The sequence below is a fragment of the Saccopteryx leptura genome, chromosome 9 (assembly GCF_036850995.1).
Source record: "Saccopteryx leptura isolate mSacLep1 chromosome 9, mSacLep1_pri_phased_curated, whole genome shotgun sequence".
NCBI lineage: Eukaryota > Metazoa > Chordata > Mammalia > Chiroptera > Emballonuridae > Saccopteryx > Saccopteryx leptura.
The window spans coordinates 68,520,519-68,534,282 of record NC_089511.1 but is presented as its reverse complement, the minus strand read 5'-3'; the positions used below and the strand labels follow the sequence as shown (position 1 = coordinate 68,534,282).

Here is a 13,764-nt window from a genome sequence, read left to right as displayed (position 1 = left end):
CACGCCCACCAGGGGGCGATGCTCTGCCCACCAGGGGGCGATGCTCTGCCCCTCCGGGGCGTCGCTCTGCCACGACCAGAGCCACTCTAGCGCCTGGGGCAGAGGCCAAGGAGCCATCCCCAGCGCCCGGGCCATCTTTGCTCCAATGGAGCCTTGCCTGCGGGAGGGGAAGAGAGAGACAGAGAGGAAGGAGGGGGGGTGGAGAAGCAAATGGGCGCTTCTCCTATGTGCCCTGGCCGGGAATCGAACCCGGGTCCCCCACACGCCAGGCCGACGCTCTACTGCTGAGCCAACCGGCCAGGGCCTGTATTAGTTTCTGAGGAAAAAATATCAATTTTGTGTATGAACAAGAAGAAAGTGTTGAGATTGTTAATAGAAGTTTTAAGTCATTTAAATTCATAGTTAGCAATTAGAATAAGCAAGGTTCTGAGTCATGGTCTAGGTTTTTTTTTTTTTTTTTTATGAGAGGAGGGGAGATAGTGAGACAGACTCCCAGATGCTCTGCAACTGGGATCTACCTGGCAACTCCCTTCTAGGGAAGATGCTCAAATCAACTGAGCTATTTTTAGCACCTGAGGCTGATGCACTTGGACCAGCTGAGCTATCCTCAGTGCCTGGGGCCAATGCTCTAACCAATCGAGCCACTGGCTGCGGGAGGGGAAGAGGGAGAGAAGCAGATGGTTTTTTTTCTTGTGTGCCCTGCGGAATCGAACCTGGAACATCCATATGCTGGGCCAACACTCTATCCACTGAGCCAATGGGACAGGACCATGGTCTAGTTTTTAATCTATTGAGATTTTACTTATTTTTGAATCACTGGTCTTAATTAAGTTCTTTTAGAAGTACCTTAAAATCTCTAATATCTAGTTACTGTTGCATGATTCCTGAGATATAAATTTCTGATTTTCACATGGTGCTAATATATCTATGTTTAATAATATGAATTATAATAATAAAACATTGAACTCTTCACTTATATTATTAAAAGGAGCAGCACAACCAAACAAGGATCATTCATATTCAGGAGGTGCCATATAATAAAGGTTCTGTTTATCCAGCTGTCTAGCTGCAGTCAATGAAGATACCTGCTTTTAAGAATATATGAAATGGCCTGACCAGGCGGTGGCACAGTGGATATAGGTCATCAGACTGAGATGCAGAGAACCCAGGTTCAAAACCCCAAGGTCGCTGGCATTAGCGTGGGCTCATCTGGTTTGAGCACAACTCACCAGCTTGAACCCAAGGTCGCTGGCTTGAGCAAGGGGTCACTCAGTCTGCTGTAGCCTCCCAGTCAAGGCACATATGAGAAAGCAATCAATGAACAACTAAGGTGCCACAACAAAGAATTGATGCTTCTCATCTCTCTCCCTTCCTGTTTGTCTGTCTCTGTCTGTCGCTCTCTCTGTCTCTGTTCCAAAAATATATATATATATGAAACTACTTTTTACAATTTAGGATATAGCATTTGCATGGATTACTTGAGAAGACCTAAGCCTGCAATATGTAAAAAAATACCTTCCCCAAACCTTTTCACCTATGTAGAAACTGATGTTTATAATCTACAGCCTCAGTCAGACCCAGTTCCCAAGCAAATCCACCATGGAGATGACATCTGGAATTTTTGTCCCATATCTGGTGTGCCTGGTTGAAGCCTGGACACTTTTTTTTGTGCATTGAGTCACAGTCTTCTTTCTAACTTTTCACTGTTAAGTTTAAGTTACTGGATTTCTGTCCAGTGCACTTGGCTTGGTTGGCTTGGACTCTAACTTCCTGTTAAATGCTTACTGGTTTCCAGATGAACAACCTGAAAGAGGACATCACCATCACCTCACAGTGACACTGCTGGGAGGAGACTCCTGCTGCAGTGCCCCACTCCCTAGATTGTTGGTTCTTGGGCATTGTCACTGGTTCTAATTAAATACAACTTTGCTATATCCTCTTAACCTCCAAGCCACTTTGGACAGCTATCCAGGTCTCTTTGGGGTTTAGCCCTATTATTTTGTCAGTTTGTCTAGCTTTATTCTTCCTTGGCTCCTTACTGTTGCTTGGTCCTTTCTCTTGTACTTGTTCACTGTTAAAATTAAGGCAGAGCCTGCCTAAAATACAATATAAACTTTATAACATTTACTAAGTAGTCAACATGATTAAAAATAGCTGCCACTTATTGAAACCTGAAATGTCTGAGCCTAACACCTGTTCCAGAAAATAAGGTCCCTATATTCTTTTAAATTTCTAGATGCCAAGAGTTCAAGTCTCCATGTCTTAATGCTGGAAATCAGCTCCGTAAAGTATTTATTGGCCATTTCTGAATCATCCCAGAGGGTTCTCAGTTATGTTTGGAAAGAGGTCCATCATGGTTTTCCATTCTAGACACCCTGTCGGGCTGCTACACCACTGCTTTTGCTCCTGTTCTCCAGGTAGATATTTCATGTGACTTGGGAAAACAGGCCTTTTCTTTAACTTTCCACAGCATAGGATTTTAATTAGAATTTTCAGAAAGAGGCAAGATAAAGAAATGTTAGCACATGTAATAATTACAACAGTAATTGTGGCTACGCTCAGTATCCTGGTCTAAGTTCTGGGTCATTTTCAAGGTATCATTCAAAAGTGTTCCTCTAACTTGTTTCTGGCTACCACTGTTACACACTGGCCAACTTGCCATTCCACTGTGGGATACTCTCTGGCTTGTCCCTCTACTTGGAGTCTAGGCTCCCAAATCAGGGAACTTCTTTCCTGGGATAAATAATGAGAGTAATAGCCATACTTTTCAGGAGAAATCTCAGTCCCTCATCCAAAGGATATGGTCTGGTCTGTGGGTGCTGCCCATCCTCCAGCAATTACCATAGCTGTCTATAATAGATTTCCTAGAAATCTGAATTATTCTCTTAAAAACATGTTTGGGACTTTAGTAGTCCATTCTAGGTTAAGCTATGCCATACCAGTTAGAGCTTTTTACGGTTTACCTTTCTGCCTCCATTCTTCTGGCCCTCCCTCCCTACTTCCTCCCTCCCTCCCTCCCTCCTTCCCTCCCTCCCTTCCTTCCTTCCTTCCTTCCTTCCTTCCTTCCTTCCTTCCTTCCTTCCTTCCTTCCTTTCTTCCTTCCTTCCTTCCTTCTCTTATTCTATCATCTATCATCTACTGTATTTCCCTAGGTATAAGACATACCTTAATTTTGGGGCCTGAAATTTGAAAAAAAAAAAGTATTACATAAAGATATTGAACTCAAGTTTTATTCATCATGAAGTTCATACAATTCCTCATCACTGTCAAAACTCCCATCCATTAGCTTGTCCTCATCTGTGTTTGATGAGGAATCACTGTCTTCAACAATGAGGCAATATCGGGAAGGGGGATGCATTTGGGGCTACACTAGAATCTATGTGAACACAATAAATTAAAATCAATAAAAACAAAACAAAACAAAACAAAAAAAACAATGAGGCAAAAATAAGCACCAAAAAGCAGGAAATGCAAGTAAAAAGACTACAACCACTATATAAGACGCACCCAGTTTTTAGACCCCAAATTTTCAAAAAAAAAGGTGCACCTGATACAAGGGGAAATATAGTATTATCTATCTATCTATCTATCTATCTATATATCTATCATCTATCTATCTATCTACCATCTATCTCTCAATCATAGATATCTATAATCTATCTATTTTATTCATTTCAGCCTTGGGGCTCTTGTAAACATGCAATATTTTACAGCAAGTCCCTATTCTTTACTCTTGCCCTAAGGGTAGGCAGTAGTTGTGGGACACATTCGGCAGTTAATAAAAGAGGCTTAGAGGTTTTGCAGTGTGTGGCACTCTCCTCTAAAATGAATTGTCCCACATCCTTTGCAGCTTTCAAATATCCCACTATACATTCATGTGGGTCTTGCTTATGTCAATTGAAGAAATGTCCAAACCTGTAAGAATTTTTGTGACTATTTGAGCAAAACTGACAATTGCAGGGAAGCAAAATCTCAATGGATTGAGAAAACGCTTCAGAAAATGATAGTTTCAGAATTAATGATATATATCAGAATCCAAGGGGAAAATGTGAGAGGGTTACATGAAATCCACTGCTAGTAGATGAGGGAGGCAGGAGAGATCTAAGTGGGAAATCTCTGGGATTAGATAAAAAGTAAAAGGAGGCCCTGGCTGGTTGGCTCAGCGGTAGAGCGTCGGCCTGGCGTGTGGGGGACCCGGGTTCGATTCCCGGCCAGGGCACATAGGAGAAGCGCCCATTTGCTTCTCCACCCCCCCTCCTTCCTCTTTGTCTCTCTCTTCCCCTCCCGCAGCCAAGGCTCCATTGGAGCAAAGATGGCCCGGGCGCTGGAGATGGCTCCTTGGCCTCTGCCCCAGGCGCTAGAGTGGCTCTGGTCGTGGCAGAGCGACGCCCCTTGGTGGGCAGAGCATCACCCCTGGTGGGCGTGCCGGGTGGATCCCAGTCGGGCGCATGCGGGAGTCTGTCTGACTGTCTCTCCCTGTTTCCAGCTTCAGAAAAATACAAAAAAAAAAAAAGGAAAAGAAATAAACACATACTTTTTTTTTTACATAGGCAGGTATAAAATAGTTAACAGTTAACAACATGATAATAAAAACAATGAGGGTATTTGTGGTCTCTACTTTAGTGAGGGGTCTGGAAAAGATTTCTCTTACATTTCAAAGGTATGCTATCAGGTATGTTATTGTAGATGTAACAATGACAACAGACAGGTTTAGTTAAGGTAAACAGTGACCTTTGTTATAAAAACAATCCTACCCTACGACATGACCACCCACTATGAACTGCTTCCAGCTACAAAGTTTTCATTGCAGACCATTCTGTGTGGTTACTTCAGGTCTCTGCGTTTGCAAGGCCACCATGCAGGCCTCCCTCAGCATTTTGTCAGCACTTATAACTTTCTACCTCTGGTTTATAATCACTTTTTGTGTTTTATTTTTGCACTGTTTTAATATGCACTGAATTTTTCAGGAATGCAACCACTTAGGTTTATCAAAGAGAGATTGTTCCTGTTTTGTTCTATATTATATCAAGAGTTGTTCACCGTTTCAGAAAAATTACATCTTTATTGTAATGCTGCTTGTATTTGAATTGCCAATACAATATATCCTTATCAATATACATCTGTAGCTGTCACATTCACAGTGATTCTGTGCATAAGGGGAAAAGTGACTCTTTTATTATGTATGCTAATGTAAGAGTGCCTGAGCATTTGTATAATGAAATGCAAATATATAATTTATGTAAATGCATGTAATTATATATAAATAACATTCAGATACAATTTTTTAAAGGACTTAGTGTAGATAGTTAATATGTGGTTAATTAAATTTCATTTCAGGATGTTAAAAAAAGGACATTGGAAATTATTTATTTTATAAAGGGGGAATAAGTTCTGATGGGTATGAGGACTATATGAATTTATGCAAGGAAAAGAACTGGTTCTCTTTAAGAACCAATAAAATTTGCAGTGACATACCTCACTGGATTTCTCTGTGAAACAACAACAGTCACTTCCTTCATCATATTTTAGGTGAAACTTTCTTGACATTTGCACAACTAGAAAATCAGTTTGCTTGTTTTTTTTCAGAAAAAAGAGATAATTTGTTCCAAAGGTAAATTTAACTTGGTATTCTTAGGAGGCCAAAAATGATTCTACCTTTTATATATCAATACTACCTCACTTCTTACTGACCTTACTGAGTGTCTTTTGTTTACATTGCTACATTGCTCATACACAGATAGGGACAGAAAGACAGGAAGGGAGAGAGATGAGAAGCATCAATTCTTTGTTTTGGCTCCTGAGTCTCCTTTGTTGTTCATTGATTGCTTCCTCATATGTGCCTTGACAGTGGGGGGGGGGGGGGCTGCTCAGAGACCTTGGGCTCAAGCCAGCGACCATGGGGTCATGTCTATGATCCCATGCTTAAGCCAGTGATCCTGTGCTCAAACCAGGTGAGCCTTCACTTGTCAAGCCAGCGACCTTGGGGTTTTAAACCTGGGTCATCTGTGTCCCAGTCCGACGCTCTGTCCACGACACCACCAGGCAAGTATGTTATTCCTTTAGAAGTAATACAGTGTGTCCGTAAAGTCATGGTACACTTTTGATCAGTCACAGGAAAGCCACAAAAGACAATAGAAATGTGAAATCTGCACCAAATAAAAGGAAAACTCTCCCAGTTTCTGTAGGATGAGGTGGCAGCATGTGCGCATGTGCAGATGATGACAATACACCATGTATACAGTGGAGCAGCCCACGGCCATGCCAATTGAGATGTAGACGGTACAGAGGAAAGTTCAGTGTGTTCTGTGGCTCGCTAAATTCGAATCTGTGACCAAAGTGCAACGTGAATATCGGCGCGTTTATAATGAAGCACCACCACATAGGAATAACATTACTCGGTGGGATAAGCAGTTGAAGGAAACCGGCAGTTTGGTGGAGAAACCCTGTTCTGGTAGGCCATCAGTCAGTGATGAGTCTGTAGAGGCTATACGGGATAGCTACCTAAGGAGTCCTAAAAAATCTGTGCGTGAGCCCACATCAAACTGCAGGTATGAAACTGGGAGATTTTTCCTTTTATTTGGTGCAGATTTCACATTTCTATTGTCTTTTGTTGCTTTCCTGTGACCGGTCAAAAGTGCACCATGACTCTACAGACACACTGTATATCTCTTATTTAACAATTTGAAATAAAAAGACAGGTTAATGACAGTAAATGTCAATTTCAATACAAGATGCTCTGGTTTAATATATTCAAGGGACTGATAGGGTGGTTAATTAATAAAAGAAGTGTCACCTCAGGTCTGTGCTGAGATTTTCATTAACAAGTTGAAAAAGAAGTAACAAAGTAATCAATGAACTAAAGCAGACATGATTGACTGTAATTACTGTGCTTGTTAAGACTATTGACTAATGGCAAGATGGGCTGTCAAAGTTGAGGCATGGCACTATGAGAAAATTAAATGAGAAAAATTAATGAGAAAAACATTCATTTCAGCCCTTCCGTTATCACCCAGGCAATAAAGTTAATGTGTCAATTTCAGTAGTTCTGAAATAGTTAAATTGAGATTCTTATTTTAGCACTAAATACATCCTGACTAGAATTTAAATGCTGTAAGAGGGAGAAATTTGGATGTAAATAGAATATATAAAAGACAATAAACAGGACATAATTGTAGTTTGTAGGGTATTAGCTATAAAGATGAAGAAGCAATAATTTGAAGGATATATGAGAAATAAAATTAATGGAACACTATTCCCTTATGATGCTGACACCTTTCCTTTCTCCATCAAGGCAAATATAACTCACTCCAGGAAAGTTTCCTGGATTACCCCGCCCTCTGGAGCTCTCTTTCCCTCCTTTGAAATCCTATAGCTATTGAGCTTTACCTTCTCTTCTACTTATTATGCATATACCATGCTGCTATGGACACTACCACCACCCCTAGCTTTTATCCCAATGGTGAAGACAGAATAAGTAAACAGATAAATAAATACACAAGGTTGTGATAAGTGACTGGGGACAATGAGATAAGGTGATCAGGTAATACTTCCCTGAGAAGGTAAAGGATTATATCAAGAATGAGAGTGAGCTAGATGTTTAATAGCTGGGAGAAAATTATTTCAGGCATGGGAACAGTAAGTGCAATAAGCTTGGGGAGCTTATGAACAGAAAGGGTAGTTGAATTCAGTGAACTAAGGGGAAGAGTGCTGTGAGTCAGGGTTGGAAAGGTTGACAGGGGCCAGATCATGCAGTGCCTTGAAAATGTGAAAAAGTATTTGAATTTTCTTCTATGAGAAATAAGAAGGTATTGGGCAATTTTAAGCAGTAGCATAATATGGGCAAAGCTATGTTATGAAAGGTCACTTAGATGCATAGAGAATATAATGTAAATGCCTCAGTATAGTTGGTATAGGGGAGATAGAGACAAGGGGATGTATTAAAGATAACTTTTGGAAGTAGGATTAATGGAAATTCTTGATGATTGTAAGTAAAAAGAATGAATGAAGGATGACTCCTAGGTTTTGGCTTAAGCCATTTGGCTATGGTACTAATAACTAGAATATGAACGATAGAAATAGGTTTGAGAGGCAAAAACAAGAGCTCTTTTCTGGGACATATTAAATTTGAAATGTGTATTAGTTATCCGTTGGGAGAGGGCAGTTGGATGTATGTTTTTGGAGCTTGTGAGGCAGATCTGGGTTGAGATACAAATTTGGGAATCATTAGCATCATCGGTTACTTGAGTAAACTAGTTTTTTAAAATATATTTTTATTTATTTGTTTTTTATTATTTTTAAGTAAGAGGAAGGGAGATAGAGAGGCAGACTCCAGCGTGTGACCCAACCAGGATTTAGCTGGCAACCCTTGTCTAGGGCTGATGCTCAAATCAACCCACCTATTCTCAGTGCCCGGGGCTAATGCTCAAACCAATCAAGTCGCTGTGAGAGGGAAAGAGAGAGAGAAGGGGAACATGGAGGGAAAGAGAAGCAGATGGTCACTTCTCCTGTGTGCCCTGACCAGAGATCTAACCCGGGATGTCCATGTGCCGGGACGATGCTCTGTCCACTGAGCCAACCAACCAGGGCCTTGAGTAAACTATAGTAGTTTGCTTTCTCCAATCCCTGCATTTCACCTGTTCTGTTGCATCTTCCTTTCTCATTCCTGAAGAGACTCCATAACTTACCTGCCACTTTTAGTGCTTTGAAGGCTGTTTAGTCCATTTCAAAATTTTTATCTTAAGTTTAAATTTCATCTTTTCCCCTTCCTCCAGCATTGACTGGATGTCCTTTCAAGGGACTTGGAAATTGGAAGGGACAAAATTGACTTTCCACCACTTCTCTGATATCTCTGAGAGAAGAGAATTAGTTGGCTTTGTTTCCCTAATTTTTCAAATCTCCTGACTTTTTCTTTAGTGTCAGAGCGAGGAGAGGGAATGAGAGAGGAAGAGTATGCAGCTCTTAACTTCTTAATAAGCCCTGAATGAAGTGTCTGTCCTCAAATATTGGAAATTCCTTAGTGTGCTGTGTACACAGATGGCTTCATTTTTGTTTTATTTTGAGCCTTATTTGCCAATTTTGAACAATAGTTAAAGTCTCACTCAACATCTGATTACAACTCTCTTTTATAGGATTGGATGATATGTCCCCCGAGGTGACCATTATGGATTTGGCCACATGGAGGTTGTTGGTATACTTAAAAGTGGCTTTTATGGCAGTGAAGGGGACAGAGTTTCATGGAGTGGGTTGTGGAGTGAATGAGAGGTGAAAAAGTAGGGATGATAAGCGACTCATTCGGGAATCTTGGATGAAGGCAGCAGAGAACTGGGAGGAGTCTGCAGACAGTTCTTGGGTGAAGCTAAAGCTTTTGTTTGTGTGATAGTTTTACAAATCCTATGGCATATTTTTCATGCTGATCTATTAGAGAAGGGGTGATAATGCAGTACATGGGGCAATAATGAAGGAGCGGAGTCCTTGAGAAGTGGAGAAGAAGGGATCCAGAGTAGAAGAGGAGGAGCAGGGTACTGCCTGCATTGTAGTAGGAGGGAGGCCAGAACAGGTGGGGCTCGGTGCTGGTGCTCTTGTAGCTTTGATGATGAGAAGACATGGGGCATCTCCCCAGATGGCTTCTGTTTTTCACAATGACGGAAGAGAGTTGATTTGCAGCTAAGAACAGGGTGGGCAGGAAGGGAGAGTAAGAAACATCTTTTTGCTTCAGAACTTAAGATCTTTGAAACAGGAAAAGATTCATTTAATAGATTCAATTAAATCACCCACCTAGGTGCCAGAACTATTTATCACATACTTTTGGAATAAAATAATTTTAATGATCACAAACGAAAATTATCCTTAGCTTTAAACCTTATCTTAAATTGGTATTATAGCTGTTCAGAAAATCATATATATTTTAAGCCTGAACATGAAATTGCCAGTCTTTTGAGGTATCATGTATAGAACAAAATGGACTTATGGGTTACACAAAAGCTACATTAATTCTTTTTTTTTTTTTTGTATTTTTTCTGAAGCTAGAAACGGGGAGAGACAGTCAGACTGACTCCCGCATGCGCCCGACCGGGATCCACCCGGCGCGCCCACCAGGGGGCGACGCTCTGCCCACCAGGGGGCGATGCTCTGCCCCTCCGGGGCGTCGTTCTGCCGCGACCAGAGCCACTCTAGCGCCTGGGGCAGAGGCCAAGGAGCCATCCCCAGCGCCTGGGCCATCTTTGCTCCAATGGAGCCTCGGCTGCAGGAGGGGAAGAGAGAGACAGAGAGGAAAGAGAGTGGGAGGGGTGGAGAAGCAGATGGACGCTTCTCCTGTGTGTCCTGGCCGGGAATCAAACCCAGGACTTCTGCACGCCAGGCCGACGCTCTACCACTGAGCCAACCGGCCAGGGCCTACATTAATTCTTTAAGTTATTTTAATGAAAAGATGACATGGTATTTCATTCTGATGCAGGAATTGATCATACCCTGGAGGGCTTATTTTCTAAGAGGAGATGCTGATAAGGATAGAAGTATTTTCTTTGTGGAGGCCTCCCTTATTGTGCCCTTGATTTCCTAGCTGACTTCTAACACAGCACTCTGCATCAAAGGGCTTCTTAGTACGTGTGGTTGAGTGACTGTCTGGGGCCAGGCACTTTGCTCACAGAAGTGGAGCAAAGACACACTTTTGATTACCTTGGGAGAATTGCTGTAACAGCCCTGATTTATTCTCTCTTTCCTCTTTGGCCCCAGCTCTTCTATCCCTAAGCTTTGTTTGCTTGCAAAGGCATTGTGAGCCAAAATTTTAAAGTTTGTAAAGTATAAAGAAAGAAAACAAGTAAATAGGGAAGGAGAATAAATACTGAATAAGACTGGGCAAGGTGACAAGAAGGAATTAAAATTTGGAAGGGGGCCAGGGTGCAAAATGCAGTGGCTGTGTAGTTTACAGGAGCTATTTAGTGTTCAGCATGCTCTAGTGATCACCCAGAGCAAGCCAGATTTTTCCGGTTTTGTTTGCTGACCTATGGTTAGCTATGGAAGCTTGACATAGCTAATCTGTGTTTTCTGTCAGCCAACCGATATAAATACAGAAGACCATGGGCCTCTGCTTATCAAATCCGACATGATTTGAATTGCTAGGAGGAGGACCCCTTGTGGCTATAGTGGGAAATATTCCAATAAAATCTATCTTGGAGGCAGCATTTTTATAAAGGGATTAAAAAACTCCACAGAGCTCTTTAAAATTATATTTCAGATACTTATAATATTTTGATGTTTTGATATCATCAAGTACCACAATTGCATCTGTATTGTACCTCAGTTTGGTGTAATTTGAAGCACTTCAGAGTTTATCCATTTATTCACATATCCCCTGAAAAGCAGATAGAAGGGGTTTTCATCTCCATTTTGCAGATGGCAAGGAGAGGTACAGAGCAGGTAAGTAACTTATTTGTGATTTTATAGTGGTGGCAGGCTAGCCCATAATAGAATTTGGATATCTTGGGCTCAATTGAACAGTCTGGTTTTGGAAAACATTCATTATTAAAGCTCTAAAACAAAAGCTTCTATTTTGCAAGTGTCAAGTGAATTCTTTATTCAAGAAAAGATGGATTGAGAGACATAAAACTTACTCTTTGTTTTCACTGTGAAAAGAGGCTATTCCTAGATTCTCCTGGGGGAAAAAGCTGCTTTAAAAATATCTGGGAGGACAGTATGCTAGCAACTAAGACTCTTTAGATAAATGTAGTGCCAATTATACAAATTTTAAAGGAACCTACATAAAAATACAGTCATTTTGAAAGTTTCCCTAGAAATCATATAAAATGAAGCCCCTTTCATAGTTGTTCTCTCTGACAGTCCCCAAACCCGCCCTTTCCTCTCAGCTTCACAATATTTTCCTAAGAGTGCTGTGAAACTAATAAAGAAATAAATGCTTTCTTTTGATTTTGAATTCAGCCTTTTAAGAATAGAAATGCCAAAACTCAAATGAGTAGTTCTATTTTAGAAGCAATTACCCCCTATTGTTTTAGAAGCTATTGGAAGAGAGTCACAAAAGTGGTAACGCGTTCTAAGTAAATGCAGCACAAATCCAAGGGGCTGTCAGAGCACTGATGACATGGGAAAGCCTAAGGCAGGGATCACTGCACTGTTCCAGGAAATGTCAAGATGTTCCTGGAGATGATATATTAAAAAAAGGGAAGAGAAAATATAAAAAAGAATAGCCATAGAAGAAGGAGTACTTGTTGGATAAAACTGTCTTTTTGATAACTTTAATAATGGTTCCACCTGTTAGAGTTTTTGGTAAATTTTCACTGAGCATTCTTTACTGATAATGATGTGGTTCTATGTAAATTCTGTATGCAGTGAGAAACTGGTGGAAGGGTACAAGGCAGGGAAGGTTTCAGAGGAGAAACACATCACACGTGACAGACATATCATGGGAGGGAAGACACTGAATTTGACATGACTGATCTTTTGCTGATAGATTTCCTGGACTTCTATGATCTGTTCTTTATCATTCTTTTATTCTTAATAACTTCAGCCTTCAATTTGAATTAGACAGAAAGGGTCTTTATTTTGGAAAGGGACTTAGAGAAATACAGGCTAACTTATTCACAGCTTCCTGACAGCTATGTTTGTAGATCTCCAGGCAAAGTATGTGTCTGGCCTTTTTCAACAAAGTATTTTCAGTAACAACTTGTCAGTGAGGCCAGTGACTAGTGGTTCAGGATTAGATACCACCCACCCTGGCTTGTAACCTCCCCTTTCTTTCTTATCCTGGGGGACTGACGCTGGGCTCGGCTAAAGTGACTGCGCCACTGTCACTGCCTCTCAATCTCTAACTCTGTGACCTACCAAGAAGTCTTTTTTTTATTTTTCTCCAAAGCTCTTTTTGGGTAATTTCCTACAAGAGCCGAATTTTAACCACATTTACTTTATAGGAAGCAACAGAAAGGTAAGTGTCAAGTTTGTAAAGAGAAGAACTCGACTTCAGTGCATTCTTGTTTCTCTGTTGAATTGCTCTACGTTAATTATATATCATAGGTTTAAAATGTGGGATTTCCTTCTGAAACAAAGAGCATCACATTATTATATAAAACGGGAGTGTTTTCAGTAGTTATGATGAGAAATGTAGGCTTTCACGCTAATTTTAAAATTATAAATAACTTTCAAAACTAGTGCCAGGGGAAGCTAGTAGCCAATGTCGTGCCTTGCATTCAGAGAGTTTCTGGCTATAAAAAGCCAATTGCGATACCATGGAGGAAAAGATAAGATACGGCCTGGATGCTTCTGCTTTGGCTTGGAGCTGGGGCAAAAGAGAGCAAGATAGTAAATGTTGAGGGGATATTACTTTCAACCAAAAAAAGCTTATTCACAATATATGGAAGCTTTTCCAAATGACAGTGGCAAAAGCATTAATTTTTTAGCTTAATGTGTATCTTATATATTTGTTTTATAACAGGCAGCGATATTAAGAGGTTGAGGAATCACTCAGAACTGTTTGACCACCATTTAAAATCAAATGAAAATCCCCATTTATGGGATAAATATGGGCTATTATAATATATATATATATATATCAATAATGTAAGAGACTCCAGTGGAGACTGAGGGACTGTGAGCAGTTGCTCACGGTTGCGCTGAGGACAGAACTGGCAGGAATGAGTTCAAATGGAATTGAGGAGAAATCTAGGTTAGGCATCAGGAAGTTTGCTGACTGTAGAGGTTTTGAGTCACCGATATGCACCACTAGGAAAGACTGTAAATACATGAGATTCAATGATT

At 40.7% G+C, this 13,764-nt stretch overlaps 1 protein-coding gene across 3 annotated transcripts in view; it reads left to right on the top strand.

Moving 5' to 3' along the window:
* Positions 1-13,764, top strand: part of CTNNA3 (catenin alpha 3) — a 2,003,993-nt gene that overhangs the window by 36,452 nt on the left and 1,953,777 nt on the right. For 2 of the 3 annotated variants that reach the window (XM_066349266.1, XM_066349269.1), the window contains exon 1: positions 12,779-12,934. The exons of the other annotated variant lie outside the window; for it this stretch is intronic. The gene's annotated coding sequence lies outside the window, so the exon portion shown is untranslated. Of the gene's footprint in view, positions 1-12,778; positions 12,935-13,764 lie in introns of those variants that run through there. 3 annotated transcript variants of the gene reach the window in all.